Below are 14998 nucleotides of genomic sequence, written 5' to 3'. Positions count from 1 at the left end.
AAAAAGATACAAAAGTCTGAGGACGTGTACCAACCGACTCAAAAACAGCTTCTTCGCTGCTGCTATCAAACTTTTGAATGGACCTACTTTATATATTAAGCTGATCTTTCTCTACACCCTAGCTATGACTAACACTACATTGTGCACTCTCTCCTTTTCTATGTATGAACATAAGAAATAGGAGCAGGAGTAGGCCATCTAGCCCCTCGAGCCTGCCCCGCCATTCAATAAGATCATGGCTGATCTGACGTGGATCAGTACCACTTACCCGCCTGATCCCCATAACCCTTAATTCCCTTACCGCTCAGGAATCCATCCATCCGCGCTTTAAACATATTCAGCGAGGTAGCCTCCACCACCTCAGTGGGCAGAGAATTCCAGAGATTCACCACCCTCTGGGAGAAGAAGTTCCTCCTCAACTCTGTCTTAAACCGACCCCCCTTTATTTTGAGGCTGTGTCCTCTAGTTTTAACTTCCTTACGAAGTGGAAAGAATCTCTCCGCCTCCACCCTATCCAGCCCCCGCATTATCTTATAAGTCTCCATAAGATCCCCCCTCATCCTTCTAAACTCCAACGAGTACAAACCCAATCTCCTCAGCCTCTCCTCATAATCCAAACCCCTCATCTCCGGTATCAACCTGGTGAACCTTCTCTGCACTCCCTCCAATGCCAATATATCCTTCCTCATATAAGGGGACCAATACTGCACACAGTATTCCAGCTGCGGCCTCACCAATGCCCTGTACAGGTGCATCAAGACATCCCTGCTTTTATATTCTATCCCCCTCGCAATATAGGCCAACATCCCATTTGCCTTCTTGATCACCTGTTGTACCTGCAGACTGGGCTTTTGCGTCTCATGCACAAGGACCCCCAGGTCCCTTTGCACGGTAGCATGTTTTAATTTGTTTCCATTGAGATAGTAATCCCATTTGTCATTATTTCCTCCAAAGTGTATAACCTCGCATTTCTCAACGTTATACTCCATTTGCCATATCCTCGCCCACTCACTCAGCCTGTCCAAATCTCTCTGCAGATCTTCTCCGTCCTCCACACGATTCACTTTTCCACTTATCTTTGTGTCGTCTGCAAACTTCGTTACCCTACACTCCGTCCCCTCCTCCAGATCATCTATATAAATGGTAAACAGTTGCGGCCCGAGTACCGATCCCTGCGGCACGCCACTAGTTACCTTCCTCCAACCGGAAAAACACCCATTTATTCTGACTCTTTGCTTCCTGTCGGATAGCCAGTCCCCAATCCACTTTAACACACTACCCCCAACTCCGTGTGCCCTAATCTTCTTCAGCAGCCTTTTATGGGGCACCTTATCAAACGCCTTTTGGAAATCCAAAAACACCGCATCCACCGGTTCTCCTCCATCAACCGCCCTAGTCACATCTTCATAAAAATCCAACATGTTCGTCAAGCACGACTTTCCCCTCATGAATCCATGCTGCGTCTGATTGATCGAACCATTTCTATCCAGATGCCCTGCTATCTCCTCTTTAATAATGGATTCCAGCATTTTCCCTACTACAGACGTTAAGCTGACCGGCCTATAGTTACCCACCTTTTGTCTCCTTCCTTTTTTAAACAGCGGCGTAACATTAGCCGTTTTCCAATCAACCGACACTACCCCAGAATGCAACGAGTTTTGATAAATAATCACTAACGCATCCACTATTACCTCTGACATTTCTTTCAATACCCTGGGATGCATTCCATCCGGACCCGGGGACTTGTCCACCTTCAGTCCCATTAGTCTACCCAGCACTGCCTCTCTGGTAACATTAATTGTATTAAGTATTTCTCCTGCTGCCAACCCTCTATCGTTAATATTTGGCAAACTATTTGTGTCCTCCACCGTGAAGACCGACACAAAAAACTTACTTAAAGACTCAGCCATATCCTCATTTCCCACTATTAACTCCCCCCTCTCGTCCTCCAAGGGTCCAACATTCACTCTAGCCACTCTATTCCTTTTTATATATTTATAAAAACTTTTACTATCATTTTTTATATTAATTGCTAGCCTAGCTTCATAGTCTATCCTTCCTTTCTTTATCGCTTTCTTAGTCTCTCTTTGTTGTTTCTTAAATTTTTCCCAATCACTTGTTTCTCCACTATTTTTGGCCACTCTGTACGCAGCTGTTTTTATTTTAATACTCTCCTTTATTTCCTTCGTTATCCACGGCTGGTTCTCCCTTTTCTTACAATCCTTGTTTTTTGCTGGAATATATTTTTGCTGAGAACTGAAAAGGATCTCCTTAAAAATCCTCCACTGTTCCTCAGCTATCCTACCTGCCAGCCTGCTCTCCCAGTCTACCTTAGCTGGATGAGGGATGAATTGGCTATCTAAACTCTCAAACATATCTAACTTCACCTTAAAAGCATCTATGATACGCAGCTCATTGTCTTCCAGCAGAAATTTCTTCATCCAGACCATTTTCTGGAAAATTCTCAATAAAGCTGGACGAAGTTCGAGAAATGGTGGGGGCCAGATCACCGAATTTAAAACGCAAGGATGAGAATTTTATTTGAAGCTTTGGGAAGCAAAATTGTTTATCAAGAACGAGGCAAATATGGGTGGACAGGACACGGTGAGGTACAAGATACTGACAGCAGAGTTTTGGATGAGCTCGAATGTGGAGGATGGGAAGTAAGTCAGACTCGTATACCTATTTCCAAAGGTGACAAAAGCATCAATAATTTGTTAAGAAAGAGATAGGTTGAGGCAGGGGCAAAAGTAAGTGACAATACAGATGGAAGTATACAAACTTTGTGATGGAGGATATGAGAGTCAAAAACTTTACCTTGGGATCTAATAGGATGCTAAGACAGAGAAAGTCATATTCCGCGATAGGCTGTGGTTAGCAAGGATGGTAGAATTTGTGACAAGCGTATCTAATTCGTGACGGGGGCTGAAAATTAACTAGCAAAAAAATGCTTGTCTAATATCCACCCTTGGAGTGTGCAAGCTGACAGAGGCAGTGAAAGGGTTGAGAGGGATGGTGAAGAGATGGAGCATGGAATTGGACTTCATATGGGTGGATGATGTCATCAAGCAGCAGCACGTAGAAGAAGAAGACAAGGAGAGTTAATTGAGGAACTTTAGGAGGTAAAAGAGGTGGGAAGAGAAGCCACTGATGAAACTGACCAGGCTAAGATGGATAAAACGACAAGAATTAAGAGCAGGATTGTTGCTATTTGGTCTGCCTTTCAAGAAGATCATGGCTGATCTGGTTGTGGCTTTAATTCCACTTTCCTGCCTGTCCCACCAACACTAACCCTTCACACCCCCACCCCACAACCATCCACTCCCTTGTATATCAAAACTGTGCAAAACCTGACCTTGAATATATTCAATGACCAGAGTCTAAAGCGCTGATAACTACCAGCCATTTCAGTAAATATAAATTCAAGCTGTGGTAAAGACAGATCTTTGTAGCAGTACAATTCTGACATTATGACTGGAAATAGCCAATTTGTCTAGGTTAACAAAGTCTTAGTAAAACAAAATTCAGTTGCAAAACATAGGCTTGATATCAGGTTTTCCTGCCCCCATTCCCAGAGAGATATTAATGTAAAATTTAAACAATTACATATTGTATGCTACTGGACAAATTACATCTAATTTCAAAACTTTCAAATTCTATGCATCTAGTTACAACAAAATACAGCAGAAAAATTAATGTGCTCAGTGGTGCAATACCCTAAAAATGATGCTAATGCTGAAAGTCTGAAATAGATCAGTCAACACATCAGGCAGCATCTGTGGAGAGAAACTGATTTAATGTTTCAGACACATCCACTTTCAACAGAATTCAATGAAGTAATTGATCTGAAACATTCATTTTCAACTTGAAAATGTCGTTTTGACTTCCAGCATTTCCTGCTAATAATATTCCTACCCCAAATTTAAATTAAACAGAGTCACTCTGATGCTTGGTGGGTACAAGTCAGCAATGCAAGTGGTCATTTGGCATAAATCTAGCAACATCACTGATGGTATGTTCATACAAACTACTCCAACGTTGTAGGAGACTAGAGCTGGCATCCTTTGAAAGAGGTAGTCTTGCATGGCCGGGGTTTGATAATGTGTGGTACAACTTCATCACCATATTCTGGCTGATGTGAGGAATGATGTGGAGATGCCGGCGTTGGACTGGGGTAAGCACAGTAAGAAGTCGATATGCGCGATCTTGGAGATCCTCTCCACTTGGAGCTGGCAGTTTGCGATGTCGATGGTAGTCATGATGTGGAGATAGCCAATTTGTCTAGGTTAACAAAGTCTTAGTAAAACAAAATTCAGTTGCAAAACATAGGCTTGATATCAGGTTTTCCTGCTCCCATTCCCAGAGAGATACTAATGTAAAACTTCTTACTGATGTGAGGAAAACAGGGATTTATCATTTAAAGTGCTTGGGAGAAACCCATATTAAAACAAAAATGGCAGAAACCAGCTGTGCTTCCAGGGTATCCACTGAATGACCTTCCTTTTGTGGATGAGAGTCCACTTTTAATTCAGTGCGAATGCCTGTTTGAAAAATATATTTCTGCTATTGTTTCACATTCATGTTGGCAGCCCTAAAACACAACCCATTGTCAAGTTTTATCTTGATGACAGAAATCTGAAAACATATTCAACTGATGCCGTATGTTAAAGCCAAGTTAGGGGAAGAGCAGTGAATGTCAGAGAGATATGCTTTTCTGAGCCACCGAGGTATTGTTGACTTATGAAAGTCCATTCAGACCTCAATCTAGGAACTTTGATCTTCCAAGAGGTAAGTATTCAGTATTCTGCTTAATTTCGCTCATGAAGGAGGTAATTAAGATTCTCCTTAAACTCATGGTGAGAATCATGCAAACCGTAAGATCCTGTATTTTCAGCCAACCCAGTTTACAACAACAAAGCTTGCCTTGTATTCAGCGTTTACAATCTTGGCTTCCATTTCTGTACGTCATAGAATCCCTATAGTGCAGAAGCAGGCCATTCGGTGCACCTTAACCAGGCCCTCACCCTGCCCTATCCCTGTAACCCCATTCAACTGCCGTGGCTAATCCACCTAACTTGCACATCTTTGGACTGTGGGAGGTAACTGGAACACCCAGAGGAAACCCACACAGACGCAGGGAGAACGTGCGAACTCTACACAGTCACCCACGGCCAGAATTGAATCCGGGTCTCTGGTGTTGAGAAGCACTGTGCCACCATGCCACACATATGCGAATAAATCTATATACAAAGAGAAAAAGACTGCCATTTATTTACAACTTCATTTCATGACCTCAGGATCATCCCAAAGCAATTTACAGCCAATCAAGAACTGTTGAAGTGTAGTCATTGTTGCAACGTCCCTCACAGCAGCAGCTAATATAATCACAGCAAATTCCCACAAAAAGCTATGTGATAACGACCAGATTAAACTATTTTTGTGGTGCTGATTAAGGGAAAAAAAATTGACCAAAACACAGCGTTAACTCCCTTGCTCCTCTTTGAAATAAATGATAGCTTGTGTTGTGTTTTTTAAATTCTTTCATGGGATGTGGGTTTTGCTGCCAGGAACAGCAATGTTTATCCATCCCTAATTGCCCATGAGAAGGTGATGGTGAGCTGGTTTCTTGAACCATCACAGTCTATCTGGTCAAACATTTCTGTAGACTTGCTAGGCTATTTCAGAGGGCAGTTAAGAGTCAGTCACATTGCTGTGGATCTGGAGTCACATCTAAGTTAAGGATGGCAGATTTCCTTCCCTGAACCAGATGGGTTTTTACAACAATCACTAAGAGTTTCATAGCGCCTTTATTATGGAGACTAGCTTTCATTGCCAAATTTATTAATTGAATTTAAATTCCACAAAGCATCGTGGTGGCATTTGAACCCATTGGCAATCACCTAGGATTCTAGTTGCAAGATTGGCATATATAATTAAGTACGCTTTGCAGTGTGGAGCTTCAGAAACACCAGTTCACCTTTCTATAGCAGTGTGTTACTAAACGCAGTAATCCATTATAGAAGATGCATTCAAGCAGTTCTAGTTTAATTTTAAAAGTTCCTTTGAACCCAATGGAAGGGCTTCTTTCAGCCAAAATAAAGGATGTAGGCTAAAAGCCAATCACTGCAGATGCTGGAATCTGAAACAAAGAAAATGCTGGAAAATCTCAGCAGATCTGACAGCTGAGATCGCAGTGACATTACTGCTACCTCACCACTTCTTCTGAAACTGAAACCCAGCTTCCAAGTAACAAGCTTCAGTAACTCTCATCCCAAAACTCAGTTTCAGTGTACCCGAACAGGCGCCGGAGTGTGGCGACTAGGGGATTTTCACAGTAACTTCATTGCAGTGTTAATGTCAACCTACTTGTGACTAATAAATAAACTTTAACTTTTCCTCATCAAGTATGAGAGCATCAGTCTTCACCAAGGGGAAAGGCTCATGAAGACAGTTCATGGTGTATCAATCATCCCGATAGTGTGGTTCAGGTCTGGAATGCTCTGCCTGGAAATGTGGTGGAGGCAGTTCAATCGAGGCATTCAAGAGGACAGCAAATGACTATCTGAACAGAAGCAATGTGCAGGGAAAAGGCAGGGAAATGGCGTTCAGTCATGATGCTCGTTTGGCGAGCTGGTGCAGACACAATGGGCCAAATGGCTTAATCTGCACCGTGGCAAATCTGTGATACAGTGAAAAGGACATTGGCTACTTTGTAGAGTAACCAGTGGCATAGGACTCAAGTCAGGAAGTCATTCCATCCACAAACTCTATTCTCTCCCTTTGTCAAAAACCTACTACTTAGCCTTGCATTCTTTGATGAAGAATTGGCCTGATGAAGAGTCAGCCCAATGAAGAGTCATCAGACTGGAAACGTTAGCTCTGTTCTCTCTCCACAGATGCTGTCAGGCCTGAGAATTTCTGTTTGTGTTTCAGATTCCAGCATTTGCTTTTAACCTGCATCCTTTATGTCAGCTGGAAGTCGTCCTTCCATTGGATTCAAAGGAACTTTAAAATTAAACAGGAACTGCTTGAACGCATCTTCTTTAATGGTTTATTGCCTACAGTAACACACCACTATAGAAAGGCCAACCGGTGTTACTGAAGCTTTGCATTACAAAATGTACTTAATTATATATGCTGATCTTGCAATAAAAAGAATGGTGGTCACATCCTTGCATATTTTAATACTGATGTCTATACACCATCCTGCTCATGAGAAGTTGTTGGCACTTGCTATTTGCCCAAGAATTTCAATCTACATCTACAAAATCAAAATTCTTTGAAGATGAAACTTGAACTGGAAACAGAAAATGCTGGAAAAACACAGCAAGTCAAGCAGCGTCTACGAGGGGAGAAACAGAGGTAACATGTCAGTTAAATTACTTTATATCAGAACAGTGAATAGTTCAACCAGACAACTCATTCACTCCTTTTGCTTTCCACAGATGTTGAGTGCTTTCATTAACTTTTGTTTTTAAAAATTGATAGAATTCATTGTTCAATGTCTCCTATTTGAACATGCACACAAGCTAAGAGCAGGATTAGACCACTTGGCCTCTTGAGCCTGCTCCGCCATTCAGTAAGATCGTGGTTGATTGGTTTGTAACTTTAACCCCACATTCCTGCCTACCCCCCAATTACCTTTAAGTTTATTTATTAATGTCACAAGTAAGCTTACATTCACACTGCAATGAAGTTACTGTGAAAATCCCCTAGTCACCACACTCCGCACTTGTTCAGGTACACGGAGGGAGGATTTAGCACAGCCAATGCACTCAACCAGCATGTCTTTCGGACTGTGGGAGGAAACCAGAGCACCCGGCCAAAAGCCACGAAGACACAGGGAGAACGTACAGATTCTGCACAGACAGTGACTCAAGCCAGCAATCGAACCCACGTCCCTGGCGTTGAGAGGCAGCAGTGCTAATCACCATGCCACCCAACATTTCACATCCCCCCTCCCCACTCTTGATTAACAAGGGTCTATTCAGCTCTGTCTTTTAAAAAAATTCAAAGACTTTGCTTCCACTGCCTTTTGAGGAAGAGTCCAGAGACTCTCAACCCTTAGAGAAAAAGAAATCTCATAATCTCGGTCATAAACGAGTGGCCCCCCTTATTTTTAGAAAATATTCATTGGCAACTTTGCAGCCAACAAGATGGTTATTCTATCTGTAGCACACATTACAATTCCTCGGTGAGGGCATTAATGTACTTATCATACACACGTATCATTAAAAGTTTGGCATAGAGTAATCTTCCAAAGGTAGCATACCGGAGAAGTAATGCCTCAGGCATCACATCCTCAAAACATTACACAGCTGGAGGTCTCAGATAGCTAGTTACCGGAAACAGGTTTGCTGAAAATTTGCTAAAAGCAGACTTGTCAAAAAGGTAGCATAAAACACATGTGTAGACCAAATAACTAGCAGAAAATAGAGCAATCAAATCCTATTCACAACTTTGCAAGTAGCACAAAACCAACCAAAATTGCTCAGAAGGTGATGACTGGAGAGCTCTGGCATCTGTTGTGAAAGTAAGCCAATCATTGAAGCTGTAGTTTCCTGCTTCTCTAAGAACTGTGATATGCGACAACTTAGCACAGATAAAGTATACAATTATTGTGAAAGGGGTGATGGAATAATTTGAGGTGGCTGTAAAATAAAAATTAAACAGCATTGTTTGCAATTAATTTATTGTGTTACTGAAAGACGACTTGCATTGACGTTGTACCTCACAACCACCAGATGTAGCCAAGTGCTTTACAGCCAATGAAGTACTTTTGAAGTGTGGTCAGCAGATGTAGGAAACGCAGCAGCCAATTTGTGCACAGCAAGCTCCCACAAACTGCTGAGTTATAATGACCCAATAAACTGCTTTGTGATGCCGATGGGGGGTAAATATTGGCCAGGACTTCAGGGATAATGCCCCTGCTCTTCTTCAGCATACTGTCATAGAATCTTTCATGCCTACCTAAAATGGAATGTTTAATGCTTTTTCTGATAAGAAAGTTACACAGAACCTAACTACAGCTCGTCCACTATATAATGGGAAAAGCGGATTCATTTAACATGGTTTCACTTAAAGGAATGAAACTGCAACAATAATAAGCGAAGGTTTATTGTTCTGAAAATTCTGGGAGCCAACTTGATGACCAAGATAGAATGTTATGGGGGGGGGATGAAGCTGATCAGAGAGAACAGCGTGAGATGTGATTGAGTGTTACTGATCAATGCAAGAAGGAACATGCAAAGGCTCAAGAAGCCAATGGCAAGTGAATGGCACTGAAGGTGGAACTTTCAATACAAGGTTCAGACAAAAACATGATGCTTCAGGCTATTTTGGAATAAAGAAAATCTTTATAGTGTCTTAAAAGCTTTGATCATAATCCAATCAGATCCATCTCTTGGGAATGAATCCATGCAGGAAGTGGTGGAAAAGAACTTTGGTGGAAGACTTGGGTCCAACGCTGATGAGCAGTTTGAGAAGCCAAAGTCACATGGGGCACTAAGAAAAGTAGAAGAAAAAGTGAGCTGTTTTCACATGCCCTAGGCTATCCTACCTAATCCAGATTGGTTTTTGGTACCTGTCACAGTCATATGTTTTTGCTGTGAAACCAGCATGTTATATTTCATCTTAAACTCTTATTAAACGTAACATACCAACACATTGGTTGCGGTTGATCCTGCCAGATTAGATCATGATAATGAGTTCATTAGATAATGATATCAATTATAATGGGGCAGCCCAATGGCACAGTGGTTAGCACTGCTGCCTCACAGCGCTAGGGACCCGGGTTTGATTCCCGGCTTGGGTCACTGTCTGTGTGGAGTTTGCACGGTCTCCCCATGTGTGCGTGGGTTTCCTCCGGGTGCTCCGGTTTCCTCCTGCAGCCTGAAAGACATGCTGGTTAGGTGCATTGACCCGAACAGGCGCCAGAGTGTGGTAACTAGGGGGATTTCACAGTAACTTCATTGCAGTGTTAATGTAAGCCTACTCATGACTAATACATAAATAAACTAACTATCCTTTGACTGAAAAATTAAAATCAGTATCTAGATGCCATTTTGGTGAAATGGCATCTAGATACTGATGAAGAAGGCATTTGCCTGTACAGGAAGTGTTCAAAGGAACCAGATTGCAGCTTCAGTGCGTCATGCTAATTGGACAGCTCAATGAATGCCCAGCTCTCATCTGTTAAATATGCACAGCTGAAAGTGCATTCAGCAGTACGAAAGAACACCACCAATGCTAGTTAAAGGGATCATCAACTACTTTAGTTGCTGACTGATTTGAGGTGCTATGATTCAATGATTTCAACAAAGCCAGAGCAAGGGGGGCGGGGGCGGGGGAAAGAGAGAGTGAGAAAAAAGGAAGGAAGAGAGATACCAGCAAATACAACAGGTTGTGAAAAATCACTTTGAGATATGAATTTCCCAGTGTTCAGCTCAAAATGATCATATGACAAGATTTCACATTCCAAGACTTTTGCTGCAACAAACTAAAATCAACATCAACTAATCATTACTAAGGTAACTAATACACAACGGCAATATGCAAAAATGGAAAACCCCACAGTGCACTTTCCATTCCAAAAGACACTCAGTCTTTTGTTTGAAGTCTAACTCCTTCCAGCATTAACAAAATCCCATCTCCCTGCTACGCCAAGATCAATCTTCCAATGTTCTTTTAAATCTTCACTCAACTTTCTCAGCATAATCAAATGGACGCCACTTGCAAGATTCCATGGTTTCTAACTTTTTGCAAACCTTGTTTGTTCGAACATGGATTCAGTCCTCGGCAATCCTTCGCTAGGTAGTTAGCCCAACAGCGGTTCTTCTCTTCAGCTTGGTTTAGCAGCACGTACTGGTTCTCTTTTCTCAACTCCTTCACTCCGATTGACTAGAGCAGTGAACTCAGCTATCATTTCTTTTATATCCAGGTGTTAAGACTCTCATAAACCTTTGAATAAAGGTTTGATCTGGTCTCCTGTCCATATGGCAACTCGATTGCATGGCTTATCACCATGCACAGATCAGAACACCCCCCCCATTCCAGGACACTTGGTTTTATCTCAAAGTAAAAGCGATAGTTCAAAACGTAAGTGGCTTGTAAAGTCTAGTGGTCATAATTAAACACCAATTTTCCATTCACCAAAGATCCCACACCTTACCTTCCCTCATAACTGACCATCACAGCATCAACTTGGCTACAAAAACAAAAAGCCAGCATAAAATATACATTCCAAATTGAATTAATACCATGTTGCTTTCAAGCATCAACTAAGCTGCCTTATGCGCAGTGTCTTTGTTTGCCCTAGTGCTCCTACACACTGGTAGCCCAGTGGCTGCAACATGGCTGGTGAAGTTGCTGAACTCCAATGGAACAGCCTAAAAATGGCCTTGCAGGATGACCTAAAGTCATTAACTTTAACATCAACTCCAAAACAAGTCTTCACCTTTACAATTTTGTGGAGATGCCGATGTTGGACTGGGGTGGGCACAGTAAGAAGTCTCAACACCCAGGCTAAAATCCAACAGGCTTATTTGGAACCATGAGCGTGATTCCAAATAAACCTGCAGGACTTTACGATTTTAACAGCAATTTTAGATGTTGACAATCTCCTCCATCTTCTTGATACAACAGCAAAAATACTGCCCATGTTAGAAATCTGAAAAACAAACAGAAAATGCTATAAATACTCCAGAGGTCTGATAGCATCTGTGGAGAGAATTCAGACAAAAATGTTGCTGACCTGAAACATTGACTGTTCCCCTCTCTCCCCACAGATACTGTCAGACCTGCTGAGCATTGAGCTTTTTCTTGTTTTTTCCCCTTCCCGCCCCTCTATATTCCTGGCAGATTTCCCAAGGTGTCATTTGCGAAAAGTGCTCGATTCACCCTTTGACTTCCGAATACTTTCACTTCTGTGTCTCTGCACATCTAATCCTTGCGAGGGGTTGATATAATGCACAATTCTTCACAACTTCACCACCAATTCCATTAGCTGCCTCTCCATTAATGCTGGCAGCGTAACCCTTAAACTATTGTTCCCTGCCCTGTACTTATCTTGGTTTGTTCACATCAATCCAACAGAAAGGTAACTGTGAATAAAGTCCTCCAAATGTCAATTCTGATGACAGGTTACAGCTAAAATGAGAGCTCGACTCTGCTCCTTCCAACTATAAATCAACATGTTCCGTCCTGATTAGGAAATCAACAGAACAGCATTCAGAAAGTGAGATAATTTTTGGTATAAACATGAACAAAACTTTTTCGGGTTTCCTCTCCAAATGTTCAAAATTCTTGAACTGATTCATATTCCAGCATTGCTTATTGTGTCACAATGTACCAAATATCCAGATTTAAAATCTGGATTTTACTTTCCTATAAGATGAGTAGGAGATGGTTTGCACAAAGAAATTTGGTTGCAAATAAATGGTGTCTTCTGCATTTGGTAATAAATTGTATAGGCTGTAACCTTTCCATGTCTCTAATTTCCAAACCTTGCACTCAATTACTGACCTTGCCAAAACATAACTGTTTATGTTTCCCAACTGACAGGAAAAGCATGTGGTGTGGCAGCTTCCTGTCACTTAGCTGTATTTTTTTCGCCTTTTTTTTTCTCCAAAAGAAAAAGGTTGGTGTTCCTGTCATTTTCCCCCCTTAAAGTACACAGAGCAGCATTTGACAGCTTTCTTCCAAACATCCTTTCCAGTCATGTTGCCAGAACTGTTCAACTCTGCAGGTATGAAGTACACAGGTTTAATTATTTCTGGGGAAAAGCAAAAAGAAAAAGAGGTATGTACACCCCTTACGATAAACTGCCAAGCCTTTGTACTAGTCATATTATGGAAATAATACAGGCCCCAGTACAAATTCAAATCCATTGGTCTCATTTGCTTATAAATATACAGATTTCACAGCTTTAAAGCACAAGTTTAATTATAATTTTTGTTCTTCAAAACTGACGAATACATTCAAGCCAATCACAATTGAGCCAAGTGCCTTCATAATTTTATTTTCTGTAGCTGGACAAATTGAACCATAGCACATGATTGCTGCATTCAAATAGTACTGATGTGGAGATGCCAGCGTCTTGCATGTTTGTAGAAACTTGATGTCTGTGTCGATATGTGCGATCTTCTTGGAGATCCTCTCCACTTGGAGCCGGCAGTTTGCGGTGTCGATGGTAGTCATGATGTGGAGATGATGGCAAGACTGTTCTCTTCCTGTGGGGGAGCACTTCAGCAGTCACGGGCATTCAGCCTTGGATCTTCAGGCAAGCGTTCTCCAAGGCGGCCTTCACGACACACGACAGCGCAGAGTCGCTGAGCAGAAACTGATAGCCAAGTTCCGCACACATGAGGACGGCCTAAACCGGGATGTTGGATTTATGTCACATTATCAGTAACCCCCACAGCTTGCCTCCTGGGCTTGCAGAATCTCACTAGCTGTTCTGTCTGGAGACAACACACATCTCTTTAACCTGTGTTTAATGTTCCCTCCACCCACATTGTCTGTACCTTTAAGACCTGGCTGGCTGTAGGATTCGCATTCTAATCAGTATTCTGCAACTTGAGTTTGTGTCTGTTTGCACTATTTGAGAGCACATTTCCATTCCATCTGACGAAGGAGCAGTGCTCCGAAAGCTTATGGTATTTGCTACCAAATAAACCTGACTTTAACCTGGTGTTGTGAAACTTCTTACTGTGTTCAAATAGTACAGCAGTTTTGCTCAAGACAGCACAAAGAGAGGCAGAAAAAGAGAGTGAGGAATTATACTTCAAACAATTTGTGGAGTTTAAAACTAGAACAGACGGTGATAGGAACAGGAGTAGACCATTCAGCCTTTTGAACCATATCCTTTGACACACTTGGTGCCAATCTATGGTAGTCAGCTTGAAAGTTTTAATTGATCCAGCAACCACAGCCTTCTTGAACAAAGAATCCTGACCTACTCTGAAAAAAAAGTGCTTGCAAATTTCATTCCAATTGCTATAGCTCTTATTTGAAGATTATGCCCTGTGATTTTGGATTCTTCCATTAGAAGAAATAGTTTCTCGATCTACGCTATGAAATATTTTATCATTTCAAAACATCAAGATGACATCTCAACCTTGTAAACAAGCAAAACAAACCGTGTTTATGCAAGCGGTTCTTAAATTAAGCCCCATTATCTTTGTGAGTTCCTCAGGGTAGTGTCCTTGGCCCAAACATCTTCAGCTGCTTCAGTGAATTTCACATCATCAACAGGTCATAAGTCTGATGAATACACAACGCTTAGCAGCATTGGCAATTCCTCAGATACATAAATAGTCCATGCCCAAATGCAGCAAGAGCTGGACAACATTCATGGCGGCAGCACAGAGGTTAGCACTGCTGCCTCACAGCGTCAGGGAGCCAGGTACAATTCCAGCCTGGGGTGACTGTGTGGAATCTGCACGTTCTCCCCGTGTCTGTGTGGTTTCCTCCCACAGTCCAAAGATGTTCAGGTTAGGTTGATTGGCCATGCTAAATTGTCCCTAGTATCAGGAGATTAGCAGGTTAAACATGTGGGGTTACAGGAATAGGACCTGGGTGGGATTGTGGTCGGTGCAGACTCGATGGGCCAAATGGTCTCCTTCTGCACTGTAGGGATTCTATGGATTCCATGATTCTTGGACTGATAAGTGACAAGTAATATTCACACCACACAAGTGCCAAGCAATGGTCATCTGCAACAAGAGAGAATCTAACCATCTCCCCTTGATATTCAGTGGCATTATCATTGCCGAATCCTCCACTAACAATCTCCTGGAGGATTAACATTGACCAGAAACAGAACTGGACTAGCCATATAAATACTGTGACTACAAGAGCAGGTGAGAGGCTGGGAATTTTTGTGGAAAGTAACTCTCCTCCAGGCTCCCTGAAGCCCGCCCACCATCTTACAAGGCACAAGTCAGGCACATGATAAATGCTCTCCACATGGCTGGATGAGACCACTATTCAAAAAGCT

General features: G+C 42.0%; 1 protein-coding gene across 2 annotated transcripts in view; it reads right to left on the bottom strand.

The window, feature by feature from the left end:
• Positions 1-14998, bottom strand: part of iqsec1a (IQ motif and Sec7 domain ArfGEF 1a) — a 468491-nt gene that overhangs the window by 376458 nt on the left and 77035 nt on the right. The window lies entirely within an intron of this gene.

Source organism: Mustelus asterias, chromosome 3 (assembly GCF_964213995.1).
Source record: "Mustelus asterias chromosome 3, sMusAst1.hap1.1, whole genome shotgun sequence".
NCBI lineage: Eukaryota > Metazoa > Chordata > Chondrichthyes > Carcharhiniformes > Triakidae > Mustelus > Mustelus asterias.
The sequence above is the reverse complement of the archived record's forward strand: the minus strand, read 5'-3'. Positions and strand labels throughout refer to the sequence as shown.